The sequence below is a fragment of the Talpa europaea genome (genome assembly GCF_964194135.1).
Source record: "Talpa europaea genome assembly, chromosome: 4".
NCBI lineage: Eukaryota > Metazoa > Chordata > Mammalia > Eulipotyphla > Talpidae > Talpa > Talpa europaea.
The window spans coordinates 99105719-99124760 of NC_140070.1; positions in this window are offsets into that span (position 1 = coordinate 99105719).

Genomic DNA, 19042 nt, shown 5'->3' on the forward strand with positions numbered 1-19042 from the left:
TTTGGAATGTATTAATTAGCACAACCTAATTTCTTCTAGCTGTCATAACTTGATTGGCACAGACCCTGTGGACTTCTTATTTCATTTATATATTGAATGTTTAAATTCAGCTTTGACTCTAAATGATACTACCCCCCACACTCCCCACATATCCTTTATGTACATATATATTCTTGTATGTATATGTATATGTAATATATATGTGTGTGTATGTATGTATCTGAGTGGCTGTGCTATTATTAGATTTAAACAAACACAAAGATCCAATGGATACCAAGATTTAAAGAGAATGAAAAGCAATAGAAGTATTTTTTTTTCATTTTTCATTTTGATTGTTATCAGTTACTTCTTAGAGAATTTTGTGTTTCTAATTTACTCTGAATCTTTCGGAGTCAATGACCTTGCCAGTAAGTGATCAATACTGATCAATAATGCATCTGGCCTTCATGAAAAAAAGCTTCTAAAAGAGATTTTTAATAGGCTGCTCAACCTTAACACACTATATAACAGGCACTATCTAAATATTTGTGGGAAATGAGATAAATGAATGTTGGCTTTTGTTTCTCCTTTTTAAAGTCTGTATTTCACCATGTAAGCAATTGCAGTGTGTGTGTTTGGAGTAAAGAGCTGTAGAACTGGAATCAGAAAGGTGGATGCCAACTCTAGAAAATTTCTTGACACTAGGCCCCATTTTTCAATTTTTTTAAAGTGAGGTTGTGAGTAACTCTTGGTAACTATGGACTGCTAATAAATATGTCAGTGACTATCCTTGGTAATATCTGAACCCCTTCTGCACATTTTCCCTAGGAAGGCCAAGAATAGATTTTTTTTAGAATGTTGTTCTTTCAACTTAGTGTTTTCCTTGTTCAAAACTATTCTGTCTGAAGATACTAGACATGGTTTTATCCCCTATGTTCTTCCCAACAGGGAATATTTGTCTTAGTTATAAAGAGGTCCTCTAACCTTATTTTTAATTAGTATTTCATTAACATTGAAATAATTTAACAAACTGCCTGCTTTCTAGCAAAAAAAAAAAATATGCTTTTACTTGTCTCTCCAATTTCCAGCATTTCTTTTTAAGTAGACTAGCCTTTCAAAAGATCTGTGACTGTGTTCTAGACATGTGTTAAATCCTAACCATGAGTATGATGGTATTAGAAGGTGGGGCCTTTGGGAGATGTCTAGGTCACAAGGTGGAGACCTTAAGAATGAGTTTAATACCCTTACAAAAGAGTGACCACAGAAAGCCCTTGTCCCTTGTGTCCTATTAGAAGATGACCATCTATGAACCAAGAAGTGGGTACTCACTAGACACCAAGTCTGCTAGTACCTAAATTTTACATTACCAGCTTCTAGAAATCTGAGAAATAAATTTCTCTTGTTTATGATTTCCAGTCTATAGTGTTCTATTATAGCAGCTGGAATGAACTAACGATAATCTGCAATCAACTGTTTGACTTGGAAATATCAATTGCTGACTTTGGTCTTATGCATGACCTTTTGCACTCAGAGCAACAAGAGGTAATTCCTGTTAAAGTTCTGTAGAGGTGAACAGCATCATAGAGTGCATATATCATATCAACAAGGCATTTCATAAATTGTACCTACAACACAGGATTTATGTACAAAATATAATACAGCAGGGCTTAACCGAATGGTGGCATACTATTTTTGCTCTTCTTTCTTTCCTCTTTCTTCCCATCCACACTTCTGTCTACCTCTTCTTCTCTCCTCCCTCCCTCCCTCTCTCTCTTTCTCTCTCTCTCTCACACACACACACACACGCACACACACACACACACTTTTTTTTGATTATTCTTATCACCTGTCTGTTCCTAGATTATACTTAAACAGAATATAGATAACCTAAGACTTTCTGCTTAATTTAGAGAAAATAGTGAAGAAAGCAGCATTTATTGAGTTCTTATTATATGTCATATGAGTGTATCTAATCTTTATAACAGCCTTGGGGAGTAGGTATTATCAGACCTAAATTCTAAAGTTGAGTCAACATAATAACTTACTTAATAGTACCCAGCACAAAAGCTGTATGGTTCAAATTTGAATCCAGGTGTGATAGCCTTTTCTAATACCACTCAATTTCCCAAAAGATATGAAGATAATTGAAAACAGATATTAAAATTTTGATGTAGTGCATATTTATAGATAGTTTAGATTTGAATCTAATGTATAACACTATATTTAAAATATGCTTCAGGTATAATAGGACTCTACATATGGCCCAGGTCAGAAAATTATTGTGATTATATATATATTTTGTAAGTGCCATTTGTCTGGCTACTTTCTTGATTTATTGTTGTGACCAAGTCACAATACATCTGGCAGTGGTTACCCAGGTTTATTCCCAGTACTCAGGTTTAAGCATCTCCCAGAAAATCTACATATATGAAAGCTGCACATTACATCACTAATACCTTGTTTAACTCTAAACTAATACAAATAAATAAAGCTGAGGCATCAATTACATTTTCTTGTCTAAGTCCTGAAAGTGAGATCACTATGCTCTTTTATTGATTGTATTTTCTGAATTTCACGAGCCCATGATCCCTTTTCAGGTGATGGAAGCAGACATCAGGAACTAGAGGTAAACTTTATGGATCTGTGCCTTAGTCCCCTTCACCATGTTAACTTCTTGGCAAACTTAGGAAACTGGGGGCTGACATTTGAGACAGAAAATAAGCAGAACAGTTAGCAGTAAAACATTAAATCCCTCAAGCTTTTAAATCTCCAGCTAAATGTGTGAATCCTATGTACAGCACCTTATTAAAATATTAATTAGCCCTTCACATTAGAAGCATGCTAGAGTTCCAGAGATTCTCTCTACTCTGTGGGCAGAGATAGGTTAACACTGGTACACAAATATTCTCACCCAAACTCCCTGGTGATGCAAAGCTAGGTCTTATTTCAGGACTTGTCCTTCTATATACATAGGTGATATTGTAAGGATGTCAATATTGAAATAGAGACAATTGATGAACACTATTTTGTTGAGAATTCATAAATTAGAAAATCTGTAAGTTTTAATGAAATGCATCACATTTTATTATTATGAAAGAGTTCATAATTTTGATTTGTTTACATGAACTATATAAACAGTTAGAATTAAATACCCAGAAAGATCTAGTGTCTACTCACAGAAAGCTGTTGTTGTCCCTGAAAATGCCCCACAGGAATGTTGCCACTAACACAGGGAATGAAACGTCAGATAAAATTCAACAATAACTGAATAAGAAGACACAGTATCTGAATATGGTGCTTCCAATATAGCCCCATTAACCAAAAAATTAATAACCACCATATTTTAATGAGTACTTACTATGTGCCAGGAATTTTACGCATTTTTCCATTTATTCTTAGGGAAATATTTCAAAAATAGATTTATTTTTCCTATTTCTCACATGAGGAAACTGGAGATCCTGAAGATTAAGACATGTGAGTATATGCATGAAAAGAATATTGGTAGATGTGCATATGTCTGATTTCTGTCTGCAGATTCACACACTTGCCTTGACTCAATGAACACAGGTCACACGTTTCCTGTAGGACAAGTTCCTCTGATAGATACAACTTGTGTACTTGCTTCCTAAGGGCAGATCTGGGGACCTGATCAGGTGTAATCGACTAGAACTTCAAAGCTTTGTCGTTATTCTCCTTTATGAAACAGAAACCCCATCCTCTGCTCATTTAACAACATGCACTTATCTTTCTTCACACATGCCAGGTTAATTGTTGCCTTTGTTCCTCATTTTGCACTTCAATTTTCTTAATGATATCACTCAAAATTTGACACCCTCTCCTGTGGATCCTATCCTGAAGGAAGTGTGCATCCTGTGGCTTTGGAGTAAGTGCAGGTACATCAAACTACAGCCAGAAAACAGACATATACATATATACCTACCAGCATTCTTTTATCTGCATTCATTTATCACCACTTAACTTACTACACTCAGGGATTAAAATTACCTTCTGTGTTTTATTGATAATAAGATGGCATGGATTGTGACATACCATTATTTTATAAGCTGCCAAAAGAACAAATATGACCAATTAAATTAAAACATGCTTTCTTATCCAGTCTAAGATGTCATTATATTTCAGAAATATTAATTTGTGAATAAGTTGAGTGAAGATGGTGTGTGTTATGTCACTCTCGTAGCATGCCATATTGAGTTATAGCTTGCACATATATTCACTGTGTATATATTTTACACACACACAACTCACTGCTCATCTAAGTTTCCATACATTCCAGTTCTAGTGTTTATGCACAGGCAGGCTAGCCCTGTGGTTGGTTATGAAGACTCTGGAGCCGAAGTGTCTGGAAGTAAGATGTAAGGTGTACCTCTACCACTTATTAACGATATGGCCTTGGGAAAGTTTGTAAACCTTTCAGTGGATCACTTTCCTCTCTCTAAAACACAGATCATAATGAAATCTAACTCATAGAGTTCTTGTGAGGATTAAATGGGTGAAACTGTGTGCCTTGGCACATGTTAAGTGCCTAAAGTGTATTTACTATTAATATAGCTGTTACTATGATTACAGAGTACATCGAGATGTGAGCCATACTGAGCTCCCTATGCAAATCTTCTCAATACCTAGGGGATTCCAGCCTAACCTCAAGATGTAAACCTTTACAAGTATGCAGCTGTTCTGGTCATCAAGAATGCATGCACAGTCCATAATCATGCCAGTTATGTAACCTGTCATGCAAGCCACATCCTTCCAAGTCATGTATCCCCAGAGGATATATACAGCTATGCATAAAAAACCTGCTGTTTCTTAAGTATATCCACTTTCCATAAATTTACAATTAATATTAATCCTGATCTTGAAAATAAGCTGTGAACCAAAGCAAATTGCCTTAAAAACAGATTTTCATTAATGAGCAGATTTACTGCGAGTTTCTCCCTGCCTACATTCCTTACTTGCCTTTTGTGAAAATTTGCAAAGCTTCTTTCCCTGGTGAGAGCCATACCATGACTGCTGATACATGGTTGAGAGCACTTTGGTTCTTAATTAGTGCAGAAATACAAGCAAAGGCAGAATCTCATTCACCTCTCTCATTCATTTCCTCTCTGATCACTTACTGTGATGTTACATACTGATTCAGAACCTACACAGAGCCACATGTCTTAACAAGCTTACTAGCTCAAAGCTCAGGTAATCTTTCACCTTGTATCCCTCCTCATGCACACCTTGAACACCAAGATAACTACTCACTCACCCTAAGCATTCAGTTAAGGTCAAGCACATCTGTAGGGGCCCTAACATTCTCATTCCTCCATCTTCTGCACCTCTTATCCTACTCAGTTTCCTTGATCACACTTGCTGGAGCTGTGTGTTCTCAGAGTGGTGGATGCATTTATTCATGGCTTTAGCTAGAATTTCCATTATCTATAGGTGATACAGGTTTTTTTAGGCATTAGGCAAAAATTTTATTTCTAGCACTCCATTTCCAAATATATGTCAGATGGGTCAATGGAGTTTAATTATGGGATAAAATGAGTCATTTATCAGGAAACTGTAAAAATAGCTGTAAAAATAACAATTTCATGTGTTCCCCTTGTTCATCCCTTTTCTATTTACTATTCTGAAATAAAACAACAATAGAGAAAGGCAGCATGGCATAGCAAAGGCAAGCCATAATATATCTTTTGTAATCTAACCTCATATATTCTCATACAGAGATAGGTAGCAGGTCATGAGTCATGGAATTGTCTATGTGTGTATGTTCTGGGCCATACTTCCTTAACTTTATCCTTTTTCTTTTTTTTTTTTAAAGATTTATTTATTTATTTACACAAGAACCGGGGTACAGGCCAGATTTGTGGGAGGGTGAGAGAATTCACCAGAGACAGAGCAGGGAACAGAACAGGCAGACTGAAGAAATACACTGCTGAGGGGAGCAGCGGGCGAGACAGGAGAGGTCTGCTGCGCTATATGGGACCCTCACCAGCTGGCCGGGATCAAACCGGCACTGCAGAGGATGCTGACAGCTTCACAGCGCAGCACTCAACTGCCTGCGCCACCAGGGGAGGCCCCTTTATCCTTTTTCATAAGAACACTAATCACCTTAGAAAACAAATAAGGATTTCTTGTTGTGCTAAATCATGCATTAACCTAAAGAGAGAGCTGGTTGTAAGGCCGAGTAGCAGCACTGGAGGTGATGATGAAACACGTGGTCATAGATTACATATATGTAAGAACTCCCCAGTTGAATTATCATCATAGCTTAAGATCCAAAGTAAAATGGGAAATTAAAAAGTGTCTGTCATTCATTGATAATACCAAGAGATAGCAAATCCTTCTGCTTAGTCAATGTTCCGAAATCTAGTCATTTATTTATTTTTTAAATGTAATCCACATTTACCTTTATATCTAAGAGTTTCTCATGTTGAGTTTTCTGGTCTATCAAACCAGACATAATACTATATGTTATAGATTATACTAAATTATCTCAAATGATGATCTCAGTTCTCAAAGATCTTCTGAATTTGAGAACTGAAGCATCATTTAAGGAAGCAACCATTTAAAAAAAGTACTAGCTATATAGAGAAGGGTTTAGTTCCCAATCAACAAAAGAAATAATGAGTATTTCTTAGCAGTCTTTGTTTTTCCTTTATTTCTTCTTTTTTCTGCCCTTGACCTTTTTCTTATTCATGTCATGTTGAAATGTCAAATTATAGCCATTTAAAGTAAGGTGAACTTTTTGAAAATCTGGTAGAATTCACTAGTGAAGCTATAGCTATCTGCTCCTGGGCATGGAAGAAGTAAAATGATGACTTTTTGCAGATGACATGACAAAACCCAAAAAATGCCATGAAAAAGCTATTAGCAAAAAATAAATGAAGATAATAAAGAGGCATACTACAAAACTAATATATAACAACATTTGTTATCTCTTTATACTCAAATCATGAAGTAGCAGAAAGAGAAATCAGGAAAATAATACCATTTATAATCACATAAAAAATAATTACATACCTTAGAAAAAATCTAACCAAAGAGGTAAGGGTACACTGAAAACTCTAAGACATGATTCAAGGAAATAAAAGACATAAAGAAATGGAAAGCTATTCTGTGCCATAAATTAGAAAAATTAATATTGCCAAAATGGATTTATTGCCTGAAGCAATATACAAATCCAATGCAATACCTATCAAAATGTCAACAGTGTTCTTCATAGGACCAGGACACACAACATCACAAAATTCATTTGGAACTACAAAAGACCCCAGATAGGAAAAATAATTCCAAGGAAAAAAGAATAAAAATGGAGGTACTTCATGTCCTGATTTCAAAGTATATTATAGAGTAATAGTAATAAAAACAGGACAGTATTGGAACAGAAACAGACACATAGGTCAAGAGCAGAGAGCCCAGAAATGAAACTACATATCTATGAAAAACTAATATATGACAAAGGAGTTGAGAGCATACACTTGATCAAGGAAAATCTCTTCAATAAATGGAGTTGGGAAAACTGAACAACCACTTATAAAAGTGAAAGTAGACCAATATCTTATATCATACATGATAATTAATTCAAAATGGATTAAAGATTTACATGTACATGTGCACATATGGAAGGTCAAAATTTGTCCAGAATTAAAATTCCAGAATTAAAATAAAATACATTTAGAAAAGACTTGCATGTAAAACCTAAACCATAAAATATATCAAATAAAACATAAGCAATACACTGCTTGACATGAGCCTTCGAGATGTCTTTTGGGACTGCACTCTGAACATAAGTGAGAATAAAAATGTTATAATGCAATGTTACTTACATAAACACTTACTAAAAAATAAAGTACCATGGACTTAAGAGAAGGAACTCTAAGGACTGTGTTCCTGGTACCAGTTCTTGTATTTGAAGTAGGCCACTGAGTTTAGAATACTGTTATGCTGAATCCCTATACTTTCATTGTCTTGAATGAAGTTCAAATGGCTGGCATTATGTTGATGAAACCCTGAATCCTGGGAGTCAAGAAACCTAGAGGAATAAGTAATAGATCACTATAAACTGCCTCCTACTTATCTGGGACTTACAGGGATAGAACTGTTATTTATTCATTACTAGAAGCAGGATGATTATTTAACAAGAAGTTATTATGTGTCACCTCTTGTCTAGACACATGGACACACATATTTATCACCTATTTTTGAGTTTTTACTACACGCCCGTCACTTTTCTAAGTTCTTTACTTTTAAGATAGAGTCCCTACACTCAAGGAATAATTGATTTCCTCTCTCTCTCTCTTGCCAGGGACTTTGAGATTAAGGAGATAGCTGGGTTTTGCAACTAATTGTGTCAGATTAGAACAAGAACAGTATGTATTTTGAGTTCTCCTACCTCCTCACTAGCAACTCATTTTGTGTATTAAATATATTTCCTTTTGGGAATTTCCAAACTTTTTAAGGTGGAATATGTAGATGCAGTAAGACTACAACACCATGGCAATTATTTTCTATCAGTCACAGCCCACATGCCATCTACCCTGGGCCATCAGAATGACACATCACACATGTGACTGGAGGCAAATTTCCAAGAATACATTTATTGCTTACTTAAAAAAAAAAAAAAGAAAAGGAACGAAAGAAAAAACCTGAATGGAGAAAACAATCCTATCCCGGTTATTTTGGGAAAAAAAATATGTTAACCATGGGACATTACATGTAATCAAAAACCAGCCAAATGTAAAGCAGTTTAGAAAGGGGGTAGTTCTCATCCTGCACTGGAACATGTCTTTTTGAAAATTGATATCTGAAACACACACACAAACAGAAACACACAAAACAAGAGACAAGATTCTGTGGGCAGAGCGTGAAGCTGGTGTGATGTGAATAAGAAATGCTGAACAACTCAGCAGGACCATTAGCTATTTGTTTATTAAGTTTTCCAGTATAGTAGATTGATCTGAAAATAACAGAACATTTATGAAGCATGAAGTGTTTCCTAAGCTTTCAATTAAAATGAGATAAAACAAAATGCAGGATGTGTGTTCATGTAGGAAATCTCATTAGGGTGCTGGTCATCACAGCCAGGAAGGCTCATTCCCTTGTGCTGTTCTCTCAGTTCAATGCACCCTGTTCAGCCCACTCACCACTGGTGAGGTGAGTGGCATTTCACTAACATGAAGTTTGTTCTCTAGGGTGCACCCCCCCCCCACAGTGATCTTTCAAAAGAAGAGCCAGTACTGTGACCTCACTGTACAGATGAAAAAAATGAAGCATATCAATTGACTTTCCATTAACAATCATTATAAAAATTAAGAATAGAACACAGAGTTCAGGAAATAATGTTAACTCCCTGAAACTTTGACAACTCTGTGCTTGTAATTTTGTGGTTTCTTTTTGTAAAGGGTCTGCATTCGGGAGGGATGTGAACAGAGTGCAGTAAGCAAGCAAGAAGTGGAGAGATCTGTCCGGAGAACAGAACAGACCAGTGATATGGGTCCTGAGAGCTGGATGCCAGGGACCATGAGCAGGGCACAGGGGAGCATGGGCAAAAGGACCTGGCACAGAAACTGGGATATTGTGATTTATGATAAGAATTGTATACTTGGTCTTCCACCTTACTCCTGGCATGGAGCTATCAAAACTCAAAATTTTGTAAGTGATAGAAGTAATAAAAGTGACTTGTTATTTACAACTTAACAAGCCCCTTTCAACTACATCTGAGTTAATGTTATCAAGGTGATTTTTAGGGTGGGCATGGTTGCAGGGGAACCAACCTTTTAACTAGAAAGTTGGAACCTTCAGTCCTACCCTAGATCTCTAGGAAGGATAGAGGTCTAGAGATTGAGTTTTGTCATCTCTGACTCATGAATTAATCAATCTTACTTAGGGAAGGAAGCTCCCATTAAAACCAAAAGGATGAAACTCAGAAAGTTCCCTGGTTGGCAAACATGTGGAGGTGGCAAGGGAGTGGCTACTCAGAGAGAACACGTGATCCACAACCCCCCCCACCCCCGACCCATAACCTTGCCCTGTACACCTTTTCCCCAACCCATAACCTTGCCCTGTACATAACCTTGCCCTGTACACCTTTTCCATCAGGCTTTTCCAAAGTTATATCTTTTTATAATAAACCAGTAATCCAGTAAGTAAAATGTTTCTCTGAGTTGGATATACTGCTGTAGCAAATTAAATCTAAGAGGTGGTTAAGGGCATCTCTGATCCATACCTCGTGGGTTTAGAGATACAGGTAACAAACTGGACTTATGATTCTGTGCATTGACATCTGGGGGGGGGGTTGCGGGTTGGAGCAGTCTTGTAGGACTGAGCATGTACCCTATACAATCTTATACTACCTCCAGGTGGATGTGTCAGAATTGAGTTCAGTTGTAGGAGACCCAGCTGGTGTGACAAAAATTACTTGATGTGTGGAAAACATGCACATTGGGTATTAGAAATGAGGTGGAGTTGTTGTATTTGTGAGAGGAAAGGAGTCATGTGGGGAAGTATATATATATATATATTTTTTCCTTTTCATAGGCTCTAACCCTTCTCTCCAAAGTCAAAGGGAAGATATATAGAGTTAGTTCAATTCCTGAGGTCCAGGAACAGCTAAAATAGACTCCCTGTTAGAGTAGTTTACAAGCAATAAAGACCAAAACAACAACTAATGCTAGAATTAGGATTTTTTTTCTTCTTAATTTTAATGAATTTTGTATGCATTTTTTGATTGGTAAACTCTCACTAAACTACACAACAGACTAACTCAATATTGGTGTCTGTTTACTAGTGTATTTGTCTTAAAAACACTTCAACATGGGCCTCCCTGGTGGCGCAGGTGGTTGAGCACCACACTGTGAAACTGTCCGCAGCCTCTGTAGCACAGGTTCCGGCAAGAATCCCACATGGCGAGGCAGACTTCTCCTGTCTCGCCCTCTGCTCCCCTCAGCAGTGTATTTCGTCAGTCTACCTGTTCTGTTCCCCACTCTGCCTCTGTTGAATCCTCTCACCCTCCTGCGCATCTGGCCTGTACACCAGATCTTGTATAAGAATAAATAAATCTTTAAAAAAAAAAAAACTTCAACTTTTCCCAGTTATCTGGAAACATGAAATGTACTGAAATCACTTGTAGGTGGTTTTCCCATTATATCTGGAGAAACTCCATTTGTGGGCAATTTTTGCCACTCCCATAAGGTTATTGGAAACCCATATATAGTGCAAAAATTACATATGAATAGTGCATATTAATAACTTGATATGGTTCCAAAAGAAAGGCAGGGCCAGGTACAGTGCAAAGTCTCTAGTGTTAGGGCAAGATTTCCCCTATGATCTAAAGAAAGCAAAGACTCATTAGTGAAGTTTTTAAAATAATGGACCTTGGGCCTCCCTCGTGGTGCAGGCGGTGGAGCACATCTTCGTGAAGCTATCCGAAGCCTCTGCAGTGCCAGTTCGATCTGTGCTGGCTGCAGAGGAACCCACATGGTGAGCAGACCTCTCCTGTCTCACCCAGTGCTCCCCTCAGCAGTGCATTTCGTCAGTCTGCCTGTTCTGTTCCCCACTCTGTCTCTGGTGAATCCTGTCACCCTCCTGTGCATCTGGCCTGTACCCCAGTTCTTGTATAACTAAAATAAATCTAAAAAAATCCTTAAAAATAAAACAAAATAAAATAAATTAATGGATCACTATCTATGACAAAAGTAGAATTTCTCCTTGTCCTGAACTTTCTTCTTCTCATCTGACCCATCAACTACAGTGGAGTTTAATTGGAGCAGCACTGCAATAGATGTCAACTAGAAGTGAAATCAACTGTATTTTGGTACTAGCTCATTCATTGAGTAACTGCGTGATCTTGGATGAGTCATTTACCTCAGAGTAGGACTCAATGATTTATTAAAATACTCTGAGCTCTAGAAATGATGCTACACAATGAGGCAGCTATGGCATGTGGTGTACATTCTACCTCTTCCTCACCAATGAGCTTGGGCAAGCAGGTTAGTCACTCACACTCTGCTTCAGTTCCCTCAACTATAAAGACACATGGAGCCCATAAGGGTCGGTGGGGATTCAGTGAGATAAGGCTTCTGAAGAGCTTACAATGGCACCTGGCATATAGTAAGCACTCAATGACTTTTGGCTATTATTCTTGTGATGATGCTTCATCATCCCCAATAGTAGTAATTTTCTGGGTGCCTGGTGTGTGTCTTTAGCCAGCCACTTTCCTAACAGATGGATTGGGTAAGTAATGATTTGGAACAATCAGCACTGGAGGTAGGTTTGGAAAGGAGAGTCTGGCTGATTACTGTTGTGCTATTTTTCTTTCTTTTATGACCCATAACCAGTACTTACTGGAGCAATATGTACTCACAAATTGCCATCCCAGAGAGCTGGAAAGGAAGTTGCTATTTAAAGGCTGCTCACAATATCTAGATTGGCACTTTGTGGTTACTACACAGAAATAAACTGGTGGGAAAGGGTTGATTTAACTAGTGTAGATTGTTTTGGGGGTCTGAGAATTATTCCAGGTACTCAGGTAGTAGGGGCCAAAAAGCTTAATTAACTAATAGCTAAGCTAGTTTCATCCTAGATGTGCTTAAGATTTAATCAGACATAAAAAAATGTACTTACAATTGAAATAATAATGTCTATAAAGCAGTATATATCTATGCATATGATATTATTTAGTAAAGTATCATTATACATTTGAGAGTATATTCTTGGAAAGGAAATTTCAGTGAAGTATGATGTTTTTCAGGTTATCTTGCTTAATGTGGATGGCACACAAGTACTTGAAGGAAACTTGAAATTATGGAGTAAATAGAAGTAGAGAATAATTAGAAAAGAAAGAAAACACAAACACTTCAGAGGTAAAATTTGCAACATATAGAGAAGGTATTGTGGACACGGAGGTATAACATCTTAGATAGCAGGGTCTCTACTTGCTTCTTTTAGTTGCTTCTACATTGTACCCTCTTGGTTTTAATACATAAATTATTAGTTAGCCCTTATAGTGTTCTGAGCAAGGAGGAAACATACTGAATAAATGAAGAATCCAGCTGAACCATACGAAATTGCCAATATTTGACAGTTTTTGACCTACTGAAATGGTAATTTCATATGGTTCTATCTAATATCTTAAAATCAATCTGTCACTTGGCTAAGAGGTAGGGAGATTAGCTTGGAGGCTAAATACATTATCCAGAGGTGAAATCTCCTGGGCTTTGATAAAAGTGTATATTTTGCACAAGGAGAGAAGAGTGAATTTTGCTGAAATATTTGCTTGCATTTTATAACCTCTATTTGCTTTTTCTCTCTTGATGGAGGTGGGAGGGTAGGGTACATGGGGGTCATATTACTTTTGGGAAAGCAAGGCATTTGTATTCTCACATCCTTTGGGGTCCAATTATGATCATCCTGATCTCACTTAGCTGCTTGACCCATGTAGCCTCTATAGAACATCATGAGGCCTCTTCCTGGTGTAGCAGTGGGCATGACCTTTGTTTCCTAGGCCAGAATTATTATGCTGGATTTTATAGGTGAATTGCAAATGCATGGATAAACATGGTTATTGAAAACAAATCTCCAGTTTCATTTTCAAAGCACTTTGTTTGATTTGGATAAATACTGTCCGTCTAAGAAAACCAACTCTCTGGAAATATGCTTGGTTTTCAAAAATATTAGAAAGAAGGAATATTGGTTGTTATCTAAGGGGATTTAGGAAGCTTAATTCTTGGACTAATGAAATGTAGATTTATATAAGAACATAGGTGTAATTCACAAGTGGTCATTTATAGACACTCAAGCTTTTTTTCAACTTCCAAAAATAATGATGGGTTCAGATTACAGAAAACAAAATTTCTTTGAACCACTTGAACCATTTCTAATTCTGTGTTATATAGTGTACAGCATAGATCTTGATAAAGTTAGATCAGCAATAATACATTAAAGTGAAATGTTTAGCAAGTTAAACTAAAAATGGAACCATAACCATCCATATTTTCAGAGTTGGGATGTCAGAATATTTATGATTTATGACTTTTACTTTTTAGTTGTACTTTATGCTAAAGATTTGGACCTATTTTCTGAAAGTCATAAATTTAATGATATATCCATCATTAAAAGTACTGAGAGATTGTAGTAGATCCTTAAGATCACCACAAAGATTTAAGATGATGCTGGGTAGCAAACTCTCCTCCCTCCCCATAAGCCTGTAGTCACCAGCAAAAACTGTTCTGTCTCTATGCTTGTCATCTATTCATAGCTGATTTTCTTGTTCAAAGTTCAAGATTGTTTGGGGGGGTGCAAGAGTTAGGCTAGAATAGGAAGGTAATTAGATGCCTAAAATGCCTTTCTGGATCCTCTCTGGCACACTTTAGAGCCAAGGCCAGAGAACGTGAGCATTTACTTAGATCCTCTCTTCTCTGGTCTATCTAGAAACTGTTTTGTCTCCCATGAAAAATACAGGATTTCCTGTCTTTGTTCTGGTTAGTAACTCTGAAAGCAACATGCAGACTGCTGGGTGGCAGAACAAATTACCCTGGTAACCTACCTGTTAAATCAAGTAGGTGGGAGAAAAAAGGCATCCTAGTGTGTGTATGCGCCCTTATTATCCACTTATTGCAATTCTCTCTCTCTCTCTCTCTCTCTCTCTCTCTCTCACACACACACACACACACACAAACATACACACTAATTTATAGAAAAGAAGGGGTATTAATGAAAACTGGAGATACCTCTCTTTCTAATAATATAGAATAGTCCATCAGTCAGACCTTTGGTTCAAAGTAATATCCAATGCTCTGTGTGGCCCCGGTGATGTGTTCTGGAGGATGTGTACCAAGCTTTCTTTTTGATGACACATTAATCTCTGAGCAGTCTTTATTAGGCTAAGTAAAATGGATTTCAATCTTGACCCAGAGCCACTGAGCTATTTAAGACTGTGGGCAGTTGCATTCATAGCCGGAAGCACAAAGAACAATACAATTATACCCTTTGCTTCACATTTCCCTCACACGTCTTAGCATTAGAATATTGTCTAGTAAATGGGTCATGTTTATTAGTTTTGTTTCACCAACTGGACCATGAGCATCTAGAAGTCAGTGCCCCACCAGAAATTTCTTTGTATCCTTCACAGTACGTTGCACAGAGACTAAACAAATATTGAGATCCACAAAAGTAGTACAATAGAGAAAGAAAGAAAAAATAAGAGGAAGATACAAGAAATTGGAAAATGTGGGACACAAGATAGAAAAAGGCAATTTTGGAAATGCACCCAAAAAGAAGAAAGATGCAGCAGAGTCAGAGTCTCTATGGTGGGTGGCCAGTGTGGAGCAATACCAATTTAGAGATGTTCTCCTTTAGTGGCTCCTTTATTTAATTTCCGATTCACACCTGTGTCCTTCTCCAGTTCTCTTTCTCTATGGCTGCCCCCCAATGAGAGCACATGAGTGGATGTCAACAGGGCACCCACACTGCGGGGTTCACACGTGGGGAAGGCTAGACCGTGCTAGACTCTTCTAACCATGCCTAGGAAGGTGTCCGCAACCTTGGTGGAGGCTAGGTGGCAGCAGAGCCGAAAGTGTTCAGAATCCAAGCTTACAGCAAGGCCACAGAGCTCTACCTGTGGCCGCCTTAATACACTTTTCTCTCTCTTTCTCTCTCTAGTATTTTGCTCTTCACTGAGGCCCCCTGAGGATGGTAAAATAGTAAAGAGATGCATCCAGACTTATTAGAGACTCTGGTAAGTTTATTAAGCCTGCCCTCCCCAATGCCAAGAAACAAATGACATTTTTTGTTTCCAGCATCTGAAAGGAAACATCCTTTCTGCCCTCCACTTTTTACAAGGGGAAATGTGGAGCCCAGATCTATGAAGACTCCCGATGTATGACAATCAACTTTGCTGAGAAATACATGACTCTATGGTCTGTCCATGTTATCAAAGAGCAGGCAGAAAAGTAGGATACTGAGCCAATAAGTAGGAGGCTGAAAAGGGGTCATTAAATCCTCAGCTGCTGTGATTTCAGATCAATTTTTCTTCTCCCTTCATTCCTTTAAATTCTCATTTTTAACTCCACCCTACCCCCTTTCTGCTCTTATTCTTCTCTCATCTGATTATTCTTTATAAGTTCTCTGTTTTTTTTCTTTTTCTTTTCATATTTCCTCTCCTTTCTTCATTTTCACAATCTCAATCTCCTTCCTGTCCTTTCTTCTTTCTATTCTTCTGCAGTTCCATTTCTTTCCCCTCTTTCTCTGCCTCTTCTTTGTCTGGCTCCCTGGAGATTTATGCTGCTTGACTTCATTAACTGACTGTTCTTTCCATCAATTCCATCAAGGGGAAACATCACTGGGAGCCAGGGCAGGTGGGGAGGGAGCTCTCTCTTACCTAGTAACAAGGTTAAGAGACAGCCCATTGTTGTAGGTATGATGGGTTCTGGTCCTTTCTTAGTTCTGAATAGTGTCTTAGCAGCTCCATTACCTCTGCAATGCTGGGAGATGCTGTTATGCTGTTTGCTTTCAAAGCAGCAGGACCTGGATAAAAGAATCCTGGTTCCATAAAAGTTGCTAATGTGCAGGCCCTCTCCACATCTCCTCCCCACACCTACTTGTGAGGATGTGACATAAACATTAATGTTATTCATCAGGTGATTATTTCCAGTCTGCTTTGATTGTAGTGCCCATCTGTGACCAGGGAAGTGAAGTGATTTCAGAGTTGCCCTGTCACCTTAAGAGTCATATTTACCTTCCCATATAATTTTGAATTTCACCACCAAAGAGAAGCTGAGCAGAGATTATCAAGCATTCAGATTGTTCCAAACTTGTTAACGCTATTCTCCTTTCTCTTGCTCTCTTTGTCTCTGTCCCTGCTATTCTGTCTTCCTCCTTGGTCTTTTTCTTTCTTTCCTTTCTTTTTCTCTCGTTCCTAATCCCATAATTAACTCAAGGTGCTGAGATTGCTTTTGCTAGCAAATTGTGAAAGAGCTTACATGCATGAGCTAAAGTTGACCCAATCCTTAATGCTTCCCTGCCAAGTCTGTTGTCAAACTCCGTATTAGCAAAGAATGAATTATTTCTCACAGATTTGAGTGGTGAAACCAGGTCTCCTGATGCAGGCGGGTCTATTTTCAATGGGCTGAGAACAATCTTAAAAAAATGCTGTGGGGAGCTACGCCGACTGTCTTATGGTTCAGCCTGCTAACACAAAATAGACCAGTGGCTTACAAACAAAAGAAATTTACTTCTCGGGCCTCCCTGGTGGCTCAGGAGTTAAAGACAGTGCTATCAAGCTATTGCCAGCCACTACAGCATGAGTGCAATCCTCAGCTGGCCAGGGAGCTGGCCCACATGGCATGGCAGACCTCTCCTGTCTCGCCCGCTGCTCCCCTCAACAGTGTATTTCAGTACATCTGCCTGTTCTTCTCCCCAACCTCTCTGGTGAGTCCTCTCACCTCCAACACCTCTGGCTTACACCCCAGTTCTTGTATGCATACATAAATAAATTTTTTTAAAAAAGAAAGACATTTACTTCTCACAGTTGTGGGGCCTGGAAGTCTGAGATCAGGGTGTTGGCATCGACAGGACCTTCTGCTTGGTTGCACATTTCTCACTGTGTCTTCACTTATTGGAAATAGCTCAGAAGCTCCATGGAGTCTATTTTCTAAGAACACTCATGTCCTTCTTGAGGATCCCCAAATGACCAAAGTACCTCCTAAAGACCCCACCTCCTAATACTATCACTTTGGGTGTTAGGAATTCAACATACAGTTTTGACTCAGCACTGATGAACCCAAGTAGTCATAAAAAAAAAAGTGAGATTGGCTTGGACAATGAAGGGCAAGTAATGAAGAGATCTGAGGTGGAAGACTTACTGAGGTAAATGAATCAAGAGAAAGTACAAGAAGAAGAAGAGGAAGAGGAGAGTAGAGGAAAAGTGATAGTGGATCTTAAACCAGGGCAGGCCCCAAGTTAACCAGTTACCTTATGGACAATATGCATTTTCTGCCCTGGGCAATGTCTCCTCCGCAGCCTCTCTCAGTAGTCATGCTCACAATTAATTTCTTATAAAATCAATCTCTAATTGCTGTGAATGTCACCATTTCATTTGGGAGTTTTTTTGACGTTGAAGTCCTTCCTCATTAACTTTCTCTGCTTAAATCTAGAGGGTGACCTGTTCTTATCAGGGAGCATGCATTTGCCCCTTGTTCATTGTCAGTAGCAAGCCTCTTATTTAATCCCTCATCCAGCCTTAATTCATAGCCTATTGCTAATGCCGAGATATTCACTGACATCAGCTTCCCCTGCCAAGGACACATTGCATATACTTCTGAAAAATACAAACAAAATGTTACTCAACAAATACAATAAAAATTAAGTTTCTATCATGTTACTATAGAATTCTAGGTCTACACACCTGATCAAACACAATACCCCAACTCCCCATCTCTCCTACATAGTCTTTCTTTCTAGGCCAAAGGTCTCTCCCTGAATGATTATCTCTCAGATCCTTCATTACCTTCTGTCATTGCCTCCTCCAAAATCCTCAACACACCCTCACCACACATGACCAGAGAGTGTGGATTAACTCTGTCTCTTGGGGGGTGTGGGTAATGTCACACTGGAGACAGGGCAGCAGTGGGAGCCCTCTTGGAGTCAATAAGGATTCATGGGAGGAGAGTATTAGTTCTGGAACTGAGCACTGCTCCATTCACAAAGAGGTGCAGATGACAGAGAAGGAGAGAATTAAACAGAAAATAAACTTTCTTATATACATTTTGCTTACTAAACTATGGCTAAGAGTCTTAATTCTGAAGCACTCTCTTATTTCTCACATCCCTACTTATTTATTCATTTTCAATGCCCCTTTCTTTCAGTGTACATTTTACTGGCAGAATGGTTAATTTAAATTGCAAAACCTAGAAGTCCAAATTGGGTGTTTTCATTAGGTGTTTTATCAGTCTATTTTTTTTCACTCTGAATAAACATTACATGCTTTTTTTATATGTGGTAGGATCTGATTAACTTGACCTAACATGAAAAGATGATCAACGGAAAATGAGAAGCTAAC